Source organism: Acromyrmex echinatior, chromosome 19 (assembly GCF_024713525.1).
Source record: "Acromyrmex echinatior isolate Ae372 chromosome 19, ASM2471352v2, whole genome shotgun sequence".
NCBI lineage: Eukaryota > Metazoa > Arthropoda > Insecta > Hymenoptera > Formicidae > Acromyrmex > Acromyrmex echinatior.
In genome coordinates, this window is record NC_141870.1 from 4,164,883 (window position 1) to 4,184,855 (window position 19,973).

Sequence of the window (19,973 nt, forward strand, 5' to 3'; positions counted from 1 at the left end):
CCGCTGGAGTTGAATCCGTTCTTCTGTCCGGGGAAATACGTAAATACACGCCGATTCTAACGACGAGATATTCATCCGGATAAGGACGATGGTACTCGCGAGTTTCGGATGACTCGTCGCGTCGCGCGACATGCAAAGAGTACGTGACGTATTCGCGACGCCTACTATCTCGCGCACGTCGCGAGCGCATTCAATTCGGCGAGCTTCCGAAAACGTACGATACATTCTCGCACGAAATTCACGTCGACGGAAATGTATGTCCGAACTGTATGCGTTCGTTCGATTCGAATATCCGAAACACGCTACAGTTAATCTACTGTCGATATCGCTGGAGTTGAGTTAAGTTGAATAGAGTTTATTAGCGTGCCTGGGAATACGGTGTTTCGAGAATAGATGAAACAGAAAGAACTACGTGATACATTTATCTGTACGAGAGAAGTAAAGGTAAAAGGCAGTAAAATATTGTAGGTGTATCATTGGTTAATTCTCTCTGCTTTAAAATGCGAGAATGCAGCTTGCAGAAGTAAATTTTTTATGCACGTTTGCTCAAGTAATCATGCGGAGCCTGTAGAAAATGGGAAATTTTGGCTTGAATTTCCGCGAACGCGGCGTATCGTCTGCAGGACGTGGTCTCAGGGTAAGGGGAATGCAGAGTTGCGGCAGCGATGCGAGTGGCAAGCTCAAAAACAAGTTCGCAACTTTAGCGAATCGGAGGAAGGGGCGACTCTTGTCTCGGAACGGTACGTGACTCGGCTTGCGGCGAATTATTAAACTGCTTCGTAATTGAATCTGACCGGCTTTTGACCACGTAGATGCATGCTGCAGGTCGTGGTTACTTGCATGTTGCAGCTCCGGTTCCCATATGCGGAAGAATTAGTGCGGAAATTATGGACGGAATTACGCCAAGAGAGTTCCATTTGCCACACGGTATCTCGCGTCGATTATTTTCGTACAAAGAGTAACGCAGAGCATCGATGCGTAAATTCGCAATCGCAATATATTATTTGGAAATGAAATTTAATGTTATGCAATATCTTTATGTGTATTATAAAATGCCTGTTACATTTATTTTAATCCGGGAGTAATCACCTGATTTTTTTTTACGTAAACGATAACTGGGATGTTTTTATACCTTAATTAAAATCGCTATTATTGCCAATGTATTGTATATTATTCATTATTTTCCGTTTTATTTGAGAACATTATTGAGAAAATTAAATTAAAATTAAATTATGAATATGAATTTAATCACAATTTTCTAAAGAAAGTAAATAGAAACCAAATAAATATTAACGAAATACGAAATAAATATAGCTTATTATGACAGTTTCTGTAAAAAAAAAAATAAAGATTCAATTAATATTTTTTTATTGCGGATTTTTGCTAGAATTGTATATTTAGTGGTTCGTAAAGATTAGTTATTAAAAAAGAAAATGTACATGTTAAATAATATCATAATAAAACGTTATTCATACATCAATATTAATTATTTTATTAATTATTGTTTTTTAATCGAATCGAATTATGTCGAGATATAGAATCATTTATTGCATACATTAATATTTTATCATTAAATTATACGCTAAATCTAGATTACAGCTACTGATAGCTGTCCTTAGTGGCATTTTGAGCGTATGAAAGCGGAAATAATGTCGGTGAAATTTGGTTCGCCGCAGAGTGGTCGCAGGAGAAGATCGAAGGTTAGAGTTAAAGTTAAAGCAGTACCAGCCAGCGGAGCTAGGCCCGGGAATATTAGGTTTATCGTTTCCACGAGAGGGAATCGTTGAGGCGGCACAACGGATGAGAGGGCCGGGACCGTAGCGGAAGGTGACGCTTTTCCATCGCCGCGAGATTGAATAATTCAAAAGCGCCTTGCCCAGCGATTTTCAAACGGCGAGCGCGCCCACTTCCGCTTGCGGACGCAATCCCTGCTCTAATTCCGCGTCTCCGAATAAATGCATACTATTAACGTGAAGAGAGACGGTGGGACGCAGAGATACGCTTTCATTCTGAGAGAGCCATGTATTCGTATTCCTCTCTCAATCTTACAGAGACTATCGCAGGGAAAAGGATTTCTCTCACTGATCTCGATATTCACCAAGCGTCCACTTACAGCGAGCTAGAATTGAGAGTAGGCCTTGATCTCTCTACGTGATGCGCATAATTTTAATGGATATTTTTTTTGCAAAACTTTCTTACTCATTCGTTCGATAAATAACTCGTTTCGTTCGTCATTAGAGCTGCGAGAACTGAAGACTATCCAAGTTTGTGCATCACGCGCCACGTCAATTCACCGCAACGAAGAGAAATCGCCGGTAAAGGTCCACAGGCACGTCGCACAGACCTTCCACTTTGATTTTCCTCGTGCGCCTCTGTCATTTATTAAGATCGACGCTTTAAAAGCGGTCCGGGACTGGGGCTCTCGGTCGAGCCGAGCGTTGCCATAAACCCGTCATCGAGGTTGTCACTTCCGGCCCGGGAGTGGCGTTAAAAGGGCACAGAGGGGCGCTCACGCGGCACGTCGCGAAGTCGGTCGACGTCTCAAAGTGATTTCAATGTGTCGTTAAAAAAGGAAAAAGAAGAGAGAGGGAGAGAGAAGAGAAAGAGACAAGACAGCAAAGCGAGGTGAACGCGAAAGGAAATATTCGAATGATGACGACGTTTTGCGCGCCGCGGTAATGGCGCCGTTCTATCACGATTATCGAGCCGCGATTCTGCATGCGACAAGGCGTCGTTACTCCTCCCTTCAACTTCCTCCCTCTTCACCACCTCATCCCTTTTCTCCTTTCTCACCTTCCTAAGCTACCCTTCCGTAAGGCTCTGCCATCCTTCCAACGACAATCACCGCCCTCGGCCTTGCACCACTACTCTTTCTCGTCGCCGCAGTACTCGTCGAGTCCCTTCATTCCGCTCTGCCACTTGACACTAGACGCTCTCTTCTGTCTAGTGGGGGATGACTGTATCCGCAAAGCTCAAAAACCTCCGACTCGCCTGTCGGCATAAATGCATGCAATATGTACACGTATCCGCCGCTGTATGTGCATGTGAACCGTTGTTCACCAATGTGCACCGTTTGACAACGTGTCGCCAGACGATGCTTCAGACGTCTTCACGTCATCTTGCACGTTTCTTAACGTTATTTTCTACCCTCGAAGCTTACTAAGCTTATATTTTTAAACGGTATCCCTTTATTGAATGAATAAAAATATCACGTTTGCTTATTCTGTTGAATCGATTAAACGTAGAATCGGAACCATTTTTAGGAGGAATTGGAAAATATTTCATGATATTTTTTTTCTGATAGTTATTTTTTTATGATAGTTTTTTTTTTTTTTTCAAGGCGAAATCTCGTATAGCCGCAAAAGTCTATATAGAGACTCCGGCACTCGAATATCATATTTCACAAGTTCGCGTAGCGTGGTTGCTGTCTCGTACATGAAAGGGTGTTGATTGGATCGTGACGCATCTGCAATGGCCTCGTTCGTCAGCGGCGTTATATTCCGAATTTCGCGCTCGCGACTCTCAAAGAGTTTGGGAGAAGGCAAAATGAGGAGCGGATGGCGGAAAATTACTTGCTCTCTGTCATTCGCGCGTTGCATCGGGCGAAAATTGTGCAATTAGCCGACACGACGCCGACGGCACGCAATTATTATAATTGCGCAATGTGTAATTGTATTATTCGTAATTTACTACGTACAGCGTCTAATCTCGCGGATGGTGGAGAGAAAATGTTCCGGATATGAAAATGGGAGGTGGAAACGGTGGCGAAGACAAATCTCTCTTGTAAACTTCACATTGTACACGCGTCTTCAAGAAGAAACAACGCAAGCAGGGCGTTGTGTGATGAGCATGCACAATACAATTGCCCTCATTCGCACGAAATAAACGCAAAAGAAAATCTTGCAAGAACAGTACGCGCAGGATGCATGTACGATAGTACGATGCGAAAAACGCAGATCTAGCATGTACATAATAAATTCAACAAGTTTCATAATACGAATGTAAATGTGCGAAATATGCAAGATTCGTTTCTATTCTCGCATGAATAATGATAGTAACGTCGGGTCAATTTGCAACGCAAAGTTAATTTTTGGGAGTGAGCGGCGAGGTGAGAATGTAACTGGTACTGAAACAATCGTCAATATAAGGATGAATCGTGAAAGAAGTTGCGAAGAAACGTAACAATATCCGACAATGTGAGAAAACTGGTGAACGTCGTCAAGGGAAAGATCGAAGATTGTACGGAAAGAGAAGATTATGTTATGTTATCGCGCAGGAAGTTCATGAAACGTTGTCTAGTCGTTGGCAGATAGTTGACCGTGGTCGTTTCTTTATATTAGGCCCATAAAGGCAGCGAACCGGAGACTGTATATGGCCACATTCTCCCATTCTCCAGTTTTTCCTCTCTGTGCTTCCAGTGGTCGGCGAGGCGAGGCTTTTACCGACGGTAGAGCAAACGGGAATGCGATTAATGGATCTCCACTTGCTAACGGAGTGATTTGTCGCGGGTGGAAGATTTACAGGGGATCGATCGCTCCGAGCATCCGCGACACATCGTCTCTGTAAGGCTCTGATTCATCTGTCACCAGATATTTATCGCGAATAAAAAAAAAAAAGAAATGCGAGTTCGTTGAAATCCACAATACAATCTCAATAATTAATATTTTGTTAAATTAATTTTCAAATATAATATTACAAAACGCGAATTTTTTATTGACATCGTAAAAGCTTGTATTGTTGGTATATTTTAATGAAACAGTGTTCAGTTTATTTTAAGTTTTATGTAATAAAACAGTGGTAACTTAATATTACACTAATTGTAAGAAAAATATTTTGTTCATATTTATATAAATAAATATAAACAAATATTTACAAAGCTGAAAAGTACTATATATTGAGCGGAGAAATAACTAAATTCTTTGCTATGCATATAAAATATTTTGGCGTTGTTAAAAAATGCCAATTTTACTAAAAGCACTCAATTACTTATTTCCTAGTGTGAAAAAAAGATAAATAAAATAGAGCGCTTCTGTAGTAGGCCTTTAAAATTTTATTGAAATTATAAAGGATGATTTACGTGAGGATCTTCAACGAGTATTCAAAGTCGAAAGCTAAATGAGAAAAGAGGAGAACAGGTTTAAATAAATCTTCCATTTTTGTTCGCGCGAAAAGGAAGCAGAGTGTGACGCCAGAATGAAACGTGGCACAAGTCTGAAGTAAGCTAAAGAGGCAGAAAACCCAAACCGGAGAAGTATGCTGACGACGCGAGTGGTGCTCAGAGCCGTCCGCTGCCGACAAAGCGAGAAAAGAAAGGGAAGAAGACAAGCGACGGAGCAAGAGAGCGAATATGTAAAGGATGACGGTTCCAGCAAACCAAGAGGACACACGAACTCATGGATGAAGCGGACGGAAAAAGTGGGTAGCCAGGGGGTTGGGAAGGGTGGCAAAATAGCGCGCTTTGTGCGCGGCGAGTGAGACGCCAGTCTTTATGATGCTACTCGGCCATAACGACGCCCATTGCATTGTGCTCCATGTAAAGCACACCCCGAGTTGTAGACCCGGGTTAAGATCGGCCTTGGCACCGCGGCCAGAAATTCGCGAGCGTCACCCTCGCCATCCTCGATTTTCCCTCGTTTTCTCCTGCCTCGCGGCCGTCTTCCTTTCTTCGCTTCATAATGCATCGCGCGATAAAAGAAACGAACGTCAACCACGGTCTTTTTTAGACGCGTCATCGCGAACCATCCACGGAACGGAGAAAGTTGGAGACGTGTCTGGAAGGAAACTGGCCATTCCTCACCGTGACGATCGTTTTGCGACCCCTTTGAGTCCATCAAGTTTGAAGTGGTTAGATGTCTCTGTAAGCAAACGATCACGTAGCGCGAAAAAAGGTAAAGCTGTCTCTGTGAATCGACTTAATTGATGTCGTTGGAGTGCTACGTGATCTTTGACTCGCAGTATTTGACTTGGACGTACCATAAAATTTCAATTATGAGATTACGCGGAAGACATGCTCTTAGAATTTTCTATCTTATGGTGCGTTTAAATGTGAAATTCTCCTAGATTTCGCGCACGCAATTATTTAAATTGGTCACATACAATTTTTTGATAGCAATACATATTATTTTCTCTGTGAAAATAATACTCAGACGATATCTGATGCTAGCGGAGGAAGTTAGTCATAGAATATGATTAGCAATGAAAAGTTGAACTTGGCTTCTATATTAATCCGTTTCAGAATTCTCTATAGCAAATATTCTTTTTTCCTTTTTTAATGAACTTCGGGAACTTTGGTGAAGAGAATAATTGAATTCACCAGCGAAGAAGTTTTTCGATGAAGAATGCAAACGACAAGGTTGCGGAAGCGAGCGTTATTACTTTTAGCCTTTCTACCCGATAGATTTGTGTTCCAGAACTTGCCATCGCTTTCAAACAACGGGATGAGTAGTATAACGGAAATAGATCGGAAGACACCTAGTGGTAGGAGATAGAGATAAGTTCTGGTTTTGATAGTTATGATTGCGACGATGGCACGCCCCTCTTCTAGTTGGAGTTGCCGCCTGCTGAGTGCCATCCGTTTTCTATGATAGTACCCGTCTATAAACGCTTCTATGCTTCTATTACAAGCTTAATCCATTAAAGATCCTTTATTAACACGCTCTCAAATTTGCTTCTCTTGATTCGCTAATGATCTTTCCGATCAGAAAACGGTATTGCAAAAATACTTGAATTGAAAATCCGAAATTCGAATTATTTACGGCCACTTAGTACATAAAACGGTAATGGAGTATTTTTGTGTTCGAAGCGGAAACCTCGTAAATTTTTCGTCCGATTTCGTCGGGAAAACAGATTTTAAAAGATCTTTCCCTGTGTTAAACCGCAGCCGTTATGTAACTCATTTAAATCAACTCGTCCCTCTTTCGAACCATCTCTTTTCTCGCTTGTCCTCTCATCGACTTCAACGGATAATAATGTAGTCGAATGACGCGCCGGTGTTTTTAGGCGCGAGTTACTGCTGCTTCCGCGGCCGTCTGATTTACATTTATTGCGCCGTTTACATAATGGTGCCCCTACATCTTCCGTTATTCCAACTAATTATACTCCCATTTGGATAAAATACGATTCCGAGCGTCGGACATTTGAACGTTTCTGCATGAAGTTGAGGGATTCCGCCACTGGTTAATTTTCGTGGTGTCACGTATCCAAATTTATTTGTTCGTAACTATGGCCATCATTATGCTAGCCATAAACAATAGAATACAATATTCATATTTATACGCGTACACTCATCAGCTAAAAGGTTGCAACTTGTAACACTTTTTTTCCGATGGATTTCGGAACTCAGCTTTGCTTGTAGAGCAGTTGAATGTAAATTGTTAGATTCATAAGTAAGAACCAATCACTCGCAGGCTGCATTTCGAAATCTATGGAAAAAAAGTGTTGCAACCTTTTAGCTGATGAGTGCACAGTATGAAAAAAATGTGAAAGGCAATCTAATGATTTTTCACTCGTCTTTTCTCTATTCTGCTCGATCGCAATTGCGTTCAGATTCCATAACATCATTATGAGGATAAATCAATCTCCCGTAACGGATTTCAAGCGCGTGGCTCGCGAGATTAATCATTTTTCTCGCAATTGGATCGTCGCCCGATCGATAGGGTCGTTATACGTAGCGAAGTCAATTTCGCGGTGATCGCATAAATTGTCCGTCGTTACGGAGTCCGGTAAGCCCGTGGCGAGCAGATTTCACCTGGAAACTCACGTGGTGCGTTAACCCCATGGAGGATAATTCTCGCGGGCTGTAGCTAATTGCGATTAGGTCAAGAGAGCGAAGGCTTCCCGACGGAGGACTTCAGGGCTACGTAATCAGAACTACGGAATGATCTTATTCTGGATGGAAGCCGCAGCTTCCTACGGCGACCGAAGATGGTCGTCTGAGTACGACCGCTGGTCTCAGCAGGTCTATGGTTAATTGTCCTCGTTTGTTACGATTACGTGAACGATACATCCTTTTTATCGTTATTCTTTGCTTGAAACGACTATTGTCCTTTTTACTGCTCTGCGTTCGCATGTTCTCAGCCAGCGGCATATATTTCCCGGGCGAATTTCTGCTTAATGTCCGATAAAGAAAGATCGGTAGCAGGACTCTGCTAGATTATCTCGACCCATTGCGGACGATATACCTATACATATATAACACAATGAGTAAATAAATAGATGTGTGCTGAGGGTAATATGATCTCTCGGTTGGACGATCGCGAACTGTTTCTATCAGGATATTATCGTAAGTGACTTTATGATTCAATGATTTATATGCACATTTATAGTCACCATAGATGCACTACAAGTGCACTAATGAAAATCTCACTAGCACATTTATCTTTTATTGTACTAAATTTTTATAGTAAGGGAAAGCCGCTGTATGGCGCTGAAACAGTATCATATTTGGAGACAAGAAATAGAGTGAACTAATGAATTATAACAAATCTTATTCAAGAAAAGCCGATTTCAAAAATAGATCCTCGCCTTCTAAAAGATTAATTAGAAATTATAAGGAACTAGCAATTTAGAGATGTGTATTATAACGTCACTTATTACTAAGAAAAATGATTTGAATTAAATAGTAATTCTGGTGGAAAACGGATGAATTAGAATTTTTTGATTAAATTTACTAGAACTCTATTTGAGATAACTAGAAATAATTTCTAATTGATATAATTATTCTGGTAAAAATAAAAATTCTAGTAGATTTTATCAGAAATATTATAGCAACCAGAATTCCTGTTATTTCAACTAGAATTCTAATAAATTTAACCAGAAAATTCTGATTCGTCCATTTTCAATCAGAAATGTTTTCAATGTAAGAAATATATATTTGGAAAATAATTATGTTGTAACAAAAGTTAATTTCAATCGTTGCTCAATTTATTTCATTATTCCCTTTCTTTCCCATGAAGTAAGTCAATATTGACGATATGTCATTCCAAGTAGCGTCATTATTTACGTGGATCACGGTCGATTTTTTTAACCAAGTGTCGGCATCGCGTCGAACAAAGGCGATGCCAACGTCAATGGAGCATGATGCCGAAGGGCTGGGCTAAAATTCGGTGCCGCAGAGCGGTAAAGTGGCGGCTCGAAACGCGTCGAATTTCCTCTTTCAATTTTGCAGGTACTATTCAATTTCCCGGGTCCGCGGCTAAGGAACGTTTGGATATTTCTCTTCTTTTTTCTACCAAGCAGTTCGCTTTCTTCTCTCCATATATATATAAAGCTCCGTGATTGCTGCCCGCAATCCTGCTCTCTCTCTGGTGTTCGAGGCAGAAGTGGCCGGGCTGACCCGAAGCGAGGAGAAATGGTCTTGCCACGAGTAACGTAGTTAAGCGAACGCGTGGCCAATGAGCCGTTTTGTCCCCGACCCCTCGTGGCTTATTTTTCATTCTTTCTCCGAACGAACGGTACCCTCGTTCACCAACTGTCTTTGTTTCTCCTTCCGTTTCTGCGACTCCATCTCGTGGTCGTTGTTCTTCGTTCTCACTGAACTTCCTGTCTTCGTACTCAAGCTCGATTACCGATGGGATTTCTTTTTCCACAATTTTTTTAGATTAACTGAAGAGCTTTCAAGAGATTCTTGGTTGATAGCAAGCTGTCAGATATGCTAAGAATAATGTCAATTCCTTCTCTTTTGTGAACATATTTATTCTTTAGAACTATGAAACGCTATGTTACTTTTTTATAGGAAAAACAATAACAAGTTTAATCGTTTATTTATTTGTATTATTAAAGGAGCTTATTTTATATGTATACGTATAGAGTATAGTTTTGGAATTAAGCGCAGTGTGCCACTATCGGTATTTTCGTCTGAAACAGATCGTCTTCTCACATCGGAACGCTAATTGATTAAGATTCTTCGCAGAGACCGAATGGAGCAGGGTGCACTAATGAAATTAACGCTCGTCTACCTGGCTGCGATCGATACAGGCCTTTAATCAGTCCCTTTGGTCCTTCTCGTCGGTTTTCCGGCGGATCGACGTTTGGAGTGCATCGAAGCCGAAAAGTTCTTCCCCGTTAGTACGCGCGCCAGGGGAACCTTTTCAGACGGCAGGGGCGCGACGCTCTGTAAAGTAAAGTAAATAATGATTAGGGCGATTTGTATTTTTACGTCGTGCCTGATTTCTGTTGGGTAAATATTGCGAGTTTTCTTAAGACCGTACTTCTGTTCCCTTCCGCTCCTCTTTACTCAGTCCGATTCGCTCACCCTTGGCATCGGCTTTTACGAGAAGGTGCGTATCTTTGCTGGATAGACGTCTGGCGAGGAAATCGTGATTTCTATATAACAGTTTGTAACGTTTGTATGTAGCCATTACTGTAGAATCCCTAATGCGATTTAAGATTACTACCATTCAACAAGACATACTTATTTATAGTTAAAGTAAATCTGGTTACTCAACTATTTGTAAATATCTCATTCGCTACAACAGCAATACGAGAGAAAGATTCTTTTTTAACTTTTTGTTGTCATAGATTTTTTGCTACTTAGCTTGCCACACTGAGTCTTGCCATTTTGAGAACCAATAACTTTTTTAAACCCTGTTAAATTTATAGTGTCAAATTTAATTTATTTTTACTCGCTACTGCTCCTGTACTGAGAAAAAAATTTATTCAACGAACTAAATATATTTAGTTGTTTGCAGATTTGGTTAATTCAATAAATTTTATTTTAATCCAATTTAACTGTAGTCTGTCTAACAAACTGTTCAATGTTAAACAGACTACGGTTAAATTCAATTAAATAAAATTTGTTGAATTAACAAATCTGCAAACAAATGTGTTTAGTTAGTTGAACAAATTTTTTTTTCTCAGTGCATTCAGTATGTCGTTATTTTATACTAAAACAATGGATGAGCAGTGACGACTTTAATTAGGTTAATTTGACATTATTAAATTTGACATTATAGATCTAACAGCGTGTCCTTTAAATATCAATAAATGATTATAAATGATCTAGTGTATAAATATTATAATTTTAAATATATAACAGATATTCACAGTGTATATTCATCATTATTTGTAAATTAAATTTTTACATTAGAAAAAAATAAAAAGATTGCAAAAATATACACTCATGTAAATGTTTCGCTTCAATCAATTTGACTCATGTGACAAACTAGAATTAAATTTGTATAATACGAAGGTATTATGTTTTCAAGGAAATTTTCAGTGAGCCAATCAGTATTGTCAATGAAGTTTTCGTACGAAATACGTGAAACGTTTCGCAATATCAAAACAAAAGTCACCATGTACGTTTCAAATCTAGTCGTTCGACATGCATTCGAACAGAAAATAAAAGGGAGAACACATTTATCGAGCCCGCTCTCGGGCTGCATTGTACAATATCGCGAACCGATAGGCGTCGGTACATTTTTTTTTTTTTTAATCGGACGATTTCGGCTTACACGTTTGTAAAATCGCCGATGAAACGATCTATAGGCGCGATACTTCAACGTCGTTGAAGTGGAAACAGTTGTAGCACGTCGAGTAGGCACGTTTCCGTATACCGCGATGAAACCAATGAAACGGGAATGGGGCGGATACGCTTCGGTCGTTTGCATTTTCCCGTGTTCATACTCTGTCACGGCTTATACGAGAAAAAAAATGTTTGCAATGCAGAACCCCATTCACGACATCCACTCGATGCGAGTCTTTCTACCAGCTACGTAATTATATCTTCATTATTTTACTTGGTTCATAGCGCGACTTTCCAACTTTGTCTCCATCTTCAAATCACAATTCTCCCCTTGTTATTGCATTTGACGTTTCACCGAACATTAACATCTCGAAACTTTCCTCCTACCATCGAGCTGTCCGTAGTGGGCCGTTGATAGATTTTCTTCGCCTCATTATAACTCGTTAAAATTTCATTCACGAGGAATGGGCATTCGCGCGACGTCCATTTGTTTCGTCTGTTGTATTTCGTAGCCGGTACGCGATCCTCCTTCAACCAAAGTTACGAGTGGAATAGCGCGGCGGCGCAAACTTCTCTTGGCTACAAATTAGGTGCTAAATGGCGCGAAACGGTTCGTTGCAGTACTTAGAAGGATATTGCTGCGATGTATCGCATTACCGGGACGCGATTCTACTCGGAACATGGTCGTATCGTTGGCAACGGTGGCGAGGCCGCCTTCACCGCCATCATCGGCGTCGCCGTTTCGAAGGTAGGAGTGAAGAAGAAGAAGAACATCAAGGTGGGAGGATGGTGTAAATCCAGGATCGCAGAATTACGAACGCTCGTCGGCCGAGTTTCGTCGTCGGCGCGTTAACGGCTAACTCGAAGCTACGTTAAATTAAACAGAGGGGAGATAAGTTTGGACGTGTCGCTAACTTTACTTCTCTCGAATCCTCTTCCGCCATCCCCGTTCACGTTCTCCTTCTTGTGCCCTTGCCGTTACAATCCAGTAACGCTTTCACGAGCAATCCCGATTACTCCTGCTTTTCGGTGGCTCGGTAAATGTGGCAGCGCCATGCTGTCTGGCTGAGACTTGCTGCTGTCAGCAGGAATTAATTTTACAATCCCTCTGTTGCTCGAAGAGAGAAGAGTGGCACACGATAGTCGCGAGTTCGAGTTTTACCTACTACTTTTATCAAGTGTCAAACTTGCGTATACTCTGAAGGAAACAAAGAAATAGTACATTTAGAAAGTTTATCTTCTGGTGAAATAATGTCACATGGAATGTCATCATGTGATATCATTAAATGCGGATTGTGTTTGCTCACTCGACGTTATCACATAGATATGTTTTGAGTTATTCGACACAGACGAAGATATTCAAAAGATTACTGAAAACTCTCATAAATATACCCGGGATGAAAGTTTAGGTGAGGATCTTCACTGACGGGGGTTCACGCGACATATATTCTGCACGGGGAACACCAGGCAGTCGGGAAGATCGCAATGCAAAGGGGAGGGTAATCGGAGGCAGAGAAGAGACTTCGTATTTTATCTAAATGATGTCAAAGGGGAACCGTCGCGTTTGGAGTCGGGTCGGGTCGCGGCCCTCAGCGTCTACCATCCTCTTTCTATTTTCATCTCGCTCTTTATTCCGTGTTCCTGCTCTCCGTACCCGTCCATCGTGTGCGCGACCTTTGCACTTTCCCTCTCGCTCCATCGGATGAAACGAGCGGGAGCAGTGCTTCAAACTCGCGTACGAGTAGGTCCCTCTGCGAGTATTATTCCGCACTCCACTCGCGCTTCTTCTGTCGTGTGCTCTACCGCGATGTGCCCTTACATTTAAGGGTGAAAACGTCGATACGGTCTTGTTTCTCCATTGGCTCTTTTCTACATAAATTCTCCGTTTCGCCTCGACCTTTTGTCCTCTTTTGTACCCGTCGTGCTATGTCGATTACAGGGGTCGCAGGAGGAAACGTACGCTGATATTCATGTGCATTAGTAGGAGGATAAGGTGTGTGAGTCGAGACAGCATCGCTAATGGAGATGTGAGATGTAGGTGTCCCGTAAAATTTTATAACTATAAAACTGTTTCATATCTTCTCTTTGGCTTTTATTCTTTCTCTCTCCTTCTCATTTTCTTTCTTTCTCGTTTTCTCTCCTTCCCCATCTCATTTCTTTCATTTTAGGATTTTGAGCGTTGGTTATCCGCACTTCCTGTATGTCGTTCTTTCTTTTTAATTTAAATGCAAAAACTAATGCAGAGAATATGAAAAAATTAGACTGCAAAATCAATTTTTAATTTAATTTTATGAAATGTTTTAATTTTAATATTTATTTTAAAAAGTATTTAATATTTATTTTAAAGATACATAATATGTATTAGGTGTTGGAATTAATTCGTAGCGTTTTACAAGTGATGGGAAGTACTTTCATTAATGTATTTTTTAATGCTCATGTGAAATAAATAACATTCTTTCATTAAAAACGCTACGAATTAATTCCAACACCTAATAGAAATCGAAAATTTATTTAAATGGTTTCGCGCACAATCTAATTTAATCGTCTCGTATTTTATGCGCTTTCTACATCAGTAAACTGTTTAATATGTCACCGTGAAAGACGTCAGTCATGCATTTTTTATATTATGCTTGCTCTGAATATATATATGATATTATATTAAAATAGATAGTATTAAATATATAATACTAAACTTACATAAATTATATTAATTATACTGCTGAAAAAGATTCCGTGTAATCGAAACATTCAGTTTAATTATATTAGTAATAATTATCAGACTAATAAATTAATTAAGTCTTCGTAAATTTACTCTTGGCCTTATTTTTCACATGTTGCTTTGTGTATCAAGCTACGTGAGCACTTATTTTAAATTTACTTATTTTAAATTTATAAAATTAGAGCAGAATCTGTTGCCCGAAGAGGCAGCTTTAATCAGGCGAGTATACGGTTTTCAGCTGACTCGTCAATTTAGTCATGCATTTGCTACGTGTATTCGACCGTTTGTTTGTTTGTTAAATACGCCACTTAGCTGTCAAGTCAAGCGCGGTTAGCTGTTTGTTTTACTTTCAAGCACTTGCAATGATTATTCATCGCTGCTTTTATGCCGCACTCTCCTTTCCATAGCGTACGAGGAATAATGACAGGATCCCCTATTGACTGCAGCACTCGCGACCCTGTCGTTCCTCTCCTTGGCTCTCGCGAAGAATAAACTGCGAAAAGGACTCCGTCTTTCTCATACATACACTCTGTTGTGCTCTATGTTCGATCTGAATATATTCATCTCTTTCCTGCCTTACTTCTTTTTAGCTTGGCAATGCTTTCTTCTTCTTATCAATGTTTTTATGATATTGTGCTAGTAGAGCGACGTAATAACGGTAAGATTGTTTGAACTTAAAAAATATTATTACGTTTTGTCTTTGACGAGAACTATGAAATATTTCAAACACATTTTTTCTAACTTTAAGATATAACTCAAGAGAATTGTATAGAAAAATTGTATTTTATTTTCCCGGTAACATGTATATATGTTTTGTATTACTTTCGTGACTTGCTTATAATTTTTTACATACATCGGCGGGATATACATTAAAATGTATTGCATTTCACTCTTTTTCCCAAGATAGTTGAGTATATCGCTATGTGACGACATAAATTAGCTAACGATAAAGTTAATCTCTCTTTGTCATTATAAGGACCCGTGAGAGATTGCTTTGAACGACGAGAGTTTGCTACTATAAGCTAGTACTTTCGGCGCCGTCCTCGGTTAAAAGCCACGTACCTTCATTGCCGCGGTTTAATTTTGGAAACAAGGCGCAGCTTTTCGGTGCGAGATCAAGCGAGAAACACGGCGAGACGTTACTGATGGCGGCGATAATGAGGGGAAATGTTTGCGCTCTGCTATTAAAGGCCTAAAACCTGAAAGGATTCTCTTGTAGGACAGACAATCTACTGTCCCGAGTATCTCGACTCTGAAAAAGGGACCATATCTTTTCCTCACGTAGTTCTGTGCGATTCATCGACATACCTCTACCTTTCTTGAGTGAACGATACGTGTAATCTCTGTGGCCTTCCCATTGAAATGAAACCGAGTTCAGTGCGATTCTATGCATTCAAGCGCATCTGGAGACTGAATCGGTATCGGTATGCGATAATCCTGGTTGCTTTGTTCGTTTGACGATCGATTGATGAAGACTAGCAGAGCGCACGCATAGCCTTCCAGGCAGGTGATCTGCCCAATAGTGTGAACGCTGCTTCTCTCTGAGAGGTACCGTTGCGTACCATCGGGCACGCGATTGTATAACATGTAATATGCAACATGTTGTATATGCAGCAAATCTGATATCTCTCTGCCTCACCGCTATTTATTCATGTTTGCATTTCCTTTGTTGCAGGTGGTGAGTAGACAAGAACCGCACACATGCTTGGTAATACCTCGATGACATTCAACGAGCACAGGTATTTTGAGAAATAAATCAGAGATATTTATGGCTTTACGTTGGAAACCAGTAGCGAAAGTAAAATTACTCTCAGGAACTAAATTAAGCAAGAAAAATTTTCTTTTCCGAGCGCTCCCCTCGAGCATAAGAAAAGAATTGACTCCCACGTCGCCAAGTAGCGTTAATTTTTTAGTAAACTTTTTGCCCCTTCATTTTTCGCGTATCTAATTGAGTAATTAATGCAGGGTAATATTTTCCGAGTTAAAATTATAACAATGAACAGATGAACAGTTGACGAATCATGGAAGATTTAGGATATATTTTTACAGTTCGCGATTTATTTCTCTGACACTGTCTCCAAAACTTTGAATGTATCGATCTGGTATAACAATTAATATCTAAGGGACTTATCATCTATCTTGCGATGGCATGCACAGCGGACTGTCGATAATAATCTCCCAGAGCGCGATCGATTACGGTACAGATTACTCAGGTGCCCGTTGCATTGATCAAAGCGGGATTCACTCTAATTGGCACGTGCACGCTTTGCCAGGAATTTGATTTGCTTTCCGTTTACCGAGGATCCGCAGATTGACCTCGACGATATTGCGATCTATGTACTTCAGCGAGCTTCAAAGAAGATGTGAAGCAAGTAAACCTAAGTTGGAATTCTCTCTCTCTCTCTCTCTCGATCGTATGAATATCCACATACGAGATTATTGCAATTTTAGATGTGCGGTATTCTGTTTCGCTCGAGCAACATCAATACGCTGACGAGTAAACACGTGATTAAACATTCGTAAAATTAAATATGTAGTAAATATAATGAATATTTTATTATTATTTTCAATGTGTATACGGTTCGGTGGGATTTATAATTAGATGGTTCAGAAAATAAACACTTAAAATTAATGATAAAATTAAAAATTTTCAAACATGAGCATTTTGGTCAAACACATACACACACGTACATCTTGGATAGTTAAATTCAATTTATATTCTATTAAAGTCTTTATAATATCTGCTTTAAATTGTTGTATATGTTATTTACTGACGCAGCTTTGAAAAAGTTAACATGATTCTACAGAACTAGTAAAAATATAAAAATCATTATCGTTGACGTGTTGTCATAGACCAATCCATACCGAACGCGAGGATTATCCAAGATTCTAAATCGACGTAGTAAAAGAAAAAAGATCGATAATCACGAGCAAATTGGTTGCTGTCCCGCGATCCCTTAGTCGAGGATCTGTCGACTTCATCGGCAAGCGGACTTTAGCGGTGACGCGTCACAGCGGTTCGACAAGAGATAAGCCATCAGTGTCAGTTTCAGAGATCCGAAAGCGTTCGCTCGACAGTTACGTTAAAACGGGTTGATATCTATCGTCCTACACGGTCGAATGTCCTGCCAGGACTTTGTGATGCCCATCACAGGAGAGTCATACACGTCAGCAGCATGCCTGGCACGGCACCGCGCATCGCAGATAACTCATATCCATCTATATTAATTCCCGACGGTGCATGCGCGCCCTCGGAAATTAAATGGCGTCCTTACGTCCCGGGTGAGCTGCGATTCATATCGATCTAGGATATCCGACTACTATCTGGGCCCCGTCATAAGCGCGATAGCCTACCGTTGTATCCTCGTTCACGAACGTTGCTCCGCGAGTCCTGTGGGAAGGCTTGCTCTGACAGACGTAATTCCGTATAATTGAATATTACTCTCCACGTCACCAGACACGATCATGATCTGGATTTAAATTGTTCTTTGGTAATGGGACGAGATCACGGATAGAATTATACGTTTGTCACGTATCTCACGCAACTTTTTTCAGTTAGTATTAGTTCTTGCCACGAATAGCGTTTGCTGCTATCAATTTGCACGTATCATAGAGCGTGCGCGATACGAAGGAGCGGTCTTTTCCGTTGAATTCGCGGACGAAAATGCTTCGGTGGTGCAGACGGTCACCATAAGTCTTCATTACGTGCACGTGTATCATTGCGTGCCCCATAACTTACTGTTACTTTGTTTTACCTTATTGTTAAGCCACTCGTTACCAATCGTTGCGCATAAATCCACGTGCACTTTGATACCACAAACGTACGAGATTGAATATTTTTCTACACGTCGGTGATAAGGGATTTGGCGGAAACACGAAATGGAAATACGATGAAAACTACCACTAACGATAAAAATAGGAAACTTTCTTGCCAGATAAAGGGAACACGAGCTTTCTTGGCATAATTTTTAAAATGTTGCGTTTCGAAAGATCGTTGAAGTTTTAGATATGAGAGACTCATGTTGAAAATTTGCACGCGAGAGAAATTATAAAATATGTCTCGTAAAGAGAGTTTGCATTGAATTTCAAGTACATGTTCGTTTAACGTGTTTGTCCTGCATTTTCTTGACACAGCCGTGCATATTTGTAGAATGTAATATTTACATCTAATAAAATTTTTCGTCGCGCAATAAATTTTTACTCTTTACACTCGCGCTGTATTCCTCTATTCGTTGCAGAGACAGAGAAACAGTCTGCGGAGTAATCAAACAGTCGCGTGACTTTATTTGCCGGCTGCTCGGTTTTTATCATCCATAAAAGCAGTTACGAGTCTGGAATTTTTGATCGAAGTCCTCGGCCAAATGACGGGGGAGAGACGGACATTTTTGCCCGCGTTGTTACTTTAACCCCGACTGATTGTCGGTAGTACCCTACCGAGGCTCGGTCATCTCCTGATACCCCTCGCCGTCATCCGTCACGCGACGTATAGGCAGTCTCGCGTGCGAACACGACGCTTCCTGGAAATCGATCCATCGTTCACAATTGACTTCACTCTTTCCTAGTTTAGGTGCGTCAGAGACTGCCGTCTAATTAACCAAATAATAGACGACGGGAACGACGATAATGGTCGTACGGTAGTTCACTCGTACAGCAAACTTTACGGTGTCGTGTATCGCTCGACAAATCGAGGATAAAATTTCAGACCGTACATTTTGTAAATATGAATTTATTTTTTATTGCTTTCCGCAGTTACAATTTATGTACTATTACAATTTATATACAATTTATATACTATAGTTTATATAATATACAGTTAAAATGACATTTTTGTTGAATTAAAAATATGGTAAATAGCACTGAAATTTCATCGAATGAAAATGCTGCTTTATGTGGCGTCCACGATTGCTGCTTTTTGAAATATCTTTTAAAAGTTACAGATATTTGCATTAGAAATTTTGTTGCGATGATTCTCATTAATTTTGTAGTTAAATTGTGATTAAAATGTCATTTGTTCTCTCAGTATGTGTTTATTTATCTAAATAACAAAGCCTTCGTATAATGAAGGAAATAACTGTATATTTATATATAATTATTGTGACCCATTTTCAAAAATTACAGTCATTTGCCAATGCTATCAATTATATAAAATGTAAAGTTTGTCACGGAATAAATAGTTACAGTAATGCGTGTGTTGCATTAATCGTGCCGATCCAGTCGAGCGTGGCGTTGCGATAAAATAATATTCTGTGCGAATATTTTTTTTCACGATATGCAGATTGATACGACGCTTACAACATATATAAATAAAATATATGTTTTGATACAACATTTTATGATATTTTAACCGCTAAATGTATTCTCGTTAAAAGAGATAAATTAACATGATATAAACATAAGTAATAACAGTGAAATACCATTTATTTTCTTATGCATCGTCATATGATTTTTCATGATGGTATAACGTTTATTCACTTGAATATACACGATCCTATCTATTTTCGTGAACTCGCTACGGCACGCAGAGAAATGACCACTCGTCGTGGAATTTGTTTAATTTAACGGCGGTAATCGAGAGTACTCTCGTGCTTGAATACACTCGGCTGGCGCGTCGGCTAATTGGCTTCATCGTCGAAATTCACAGAGAAGCCGGCCCGGCACGTGCAACGCACTGCGCCCGCGCTCTCCTGCCGCAAAAGAATCAGCGGCCGGTGATAGGTACGAGCAATTTGGCAGCGCCATTTCGTTTCCGGTCGCGGTGACTAATCGCCGGCCGCGAGTGAGCGAGTCCGGTTG

At 40.2% G+C, this 19,973-nt stretch overlaps 1 protein-coding gene and 1 long non-coding RNA gene across 2 annotated transcripts in view; one reads left to right on the forward strand and one right to left on the reverse strand.

Annotated features, from left to right (window-relative positions):
- The window catches only part of Sema2a (Semaphorin 2a), a 276,914-nt gene that overhangs the window by 58,248 nt on the left and 198,693 nt on the right, over positions 1-19,973 (forward strand). The window lies entirely within an intron of this gene.
- LOC147906651 (uncharacterized) overlaps positions 1-19,973 on the reverse strand; it is a 332,649-nt gene that overhangs the window by 21,251 nt on the left and 291,425 nt on the right. The window contains exon 3 of the long non-coding RNA XR_015548249.1: positions 1-10,111. This exon is cut by the window's left edge and continues 21,251 nt beyond it. This is a non-coding gene — a long non-coding RNA (uncharacterized LOC147906651). The remainder of the gene's footprint in view (positions 10,112-19,973) is intronic.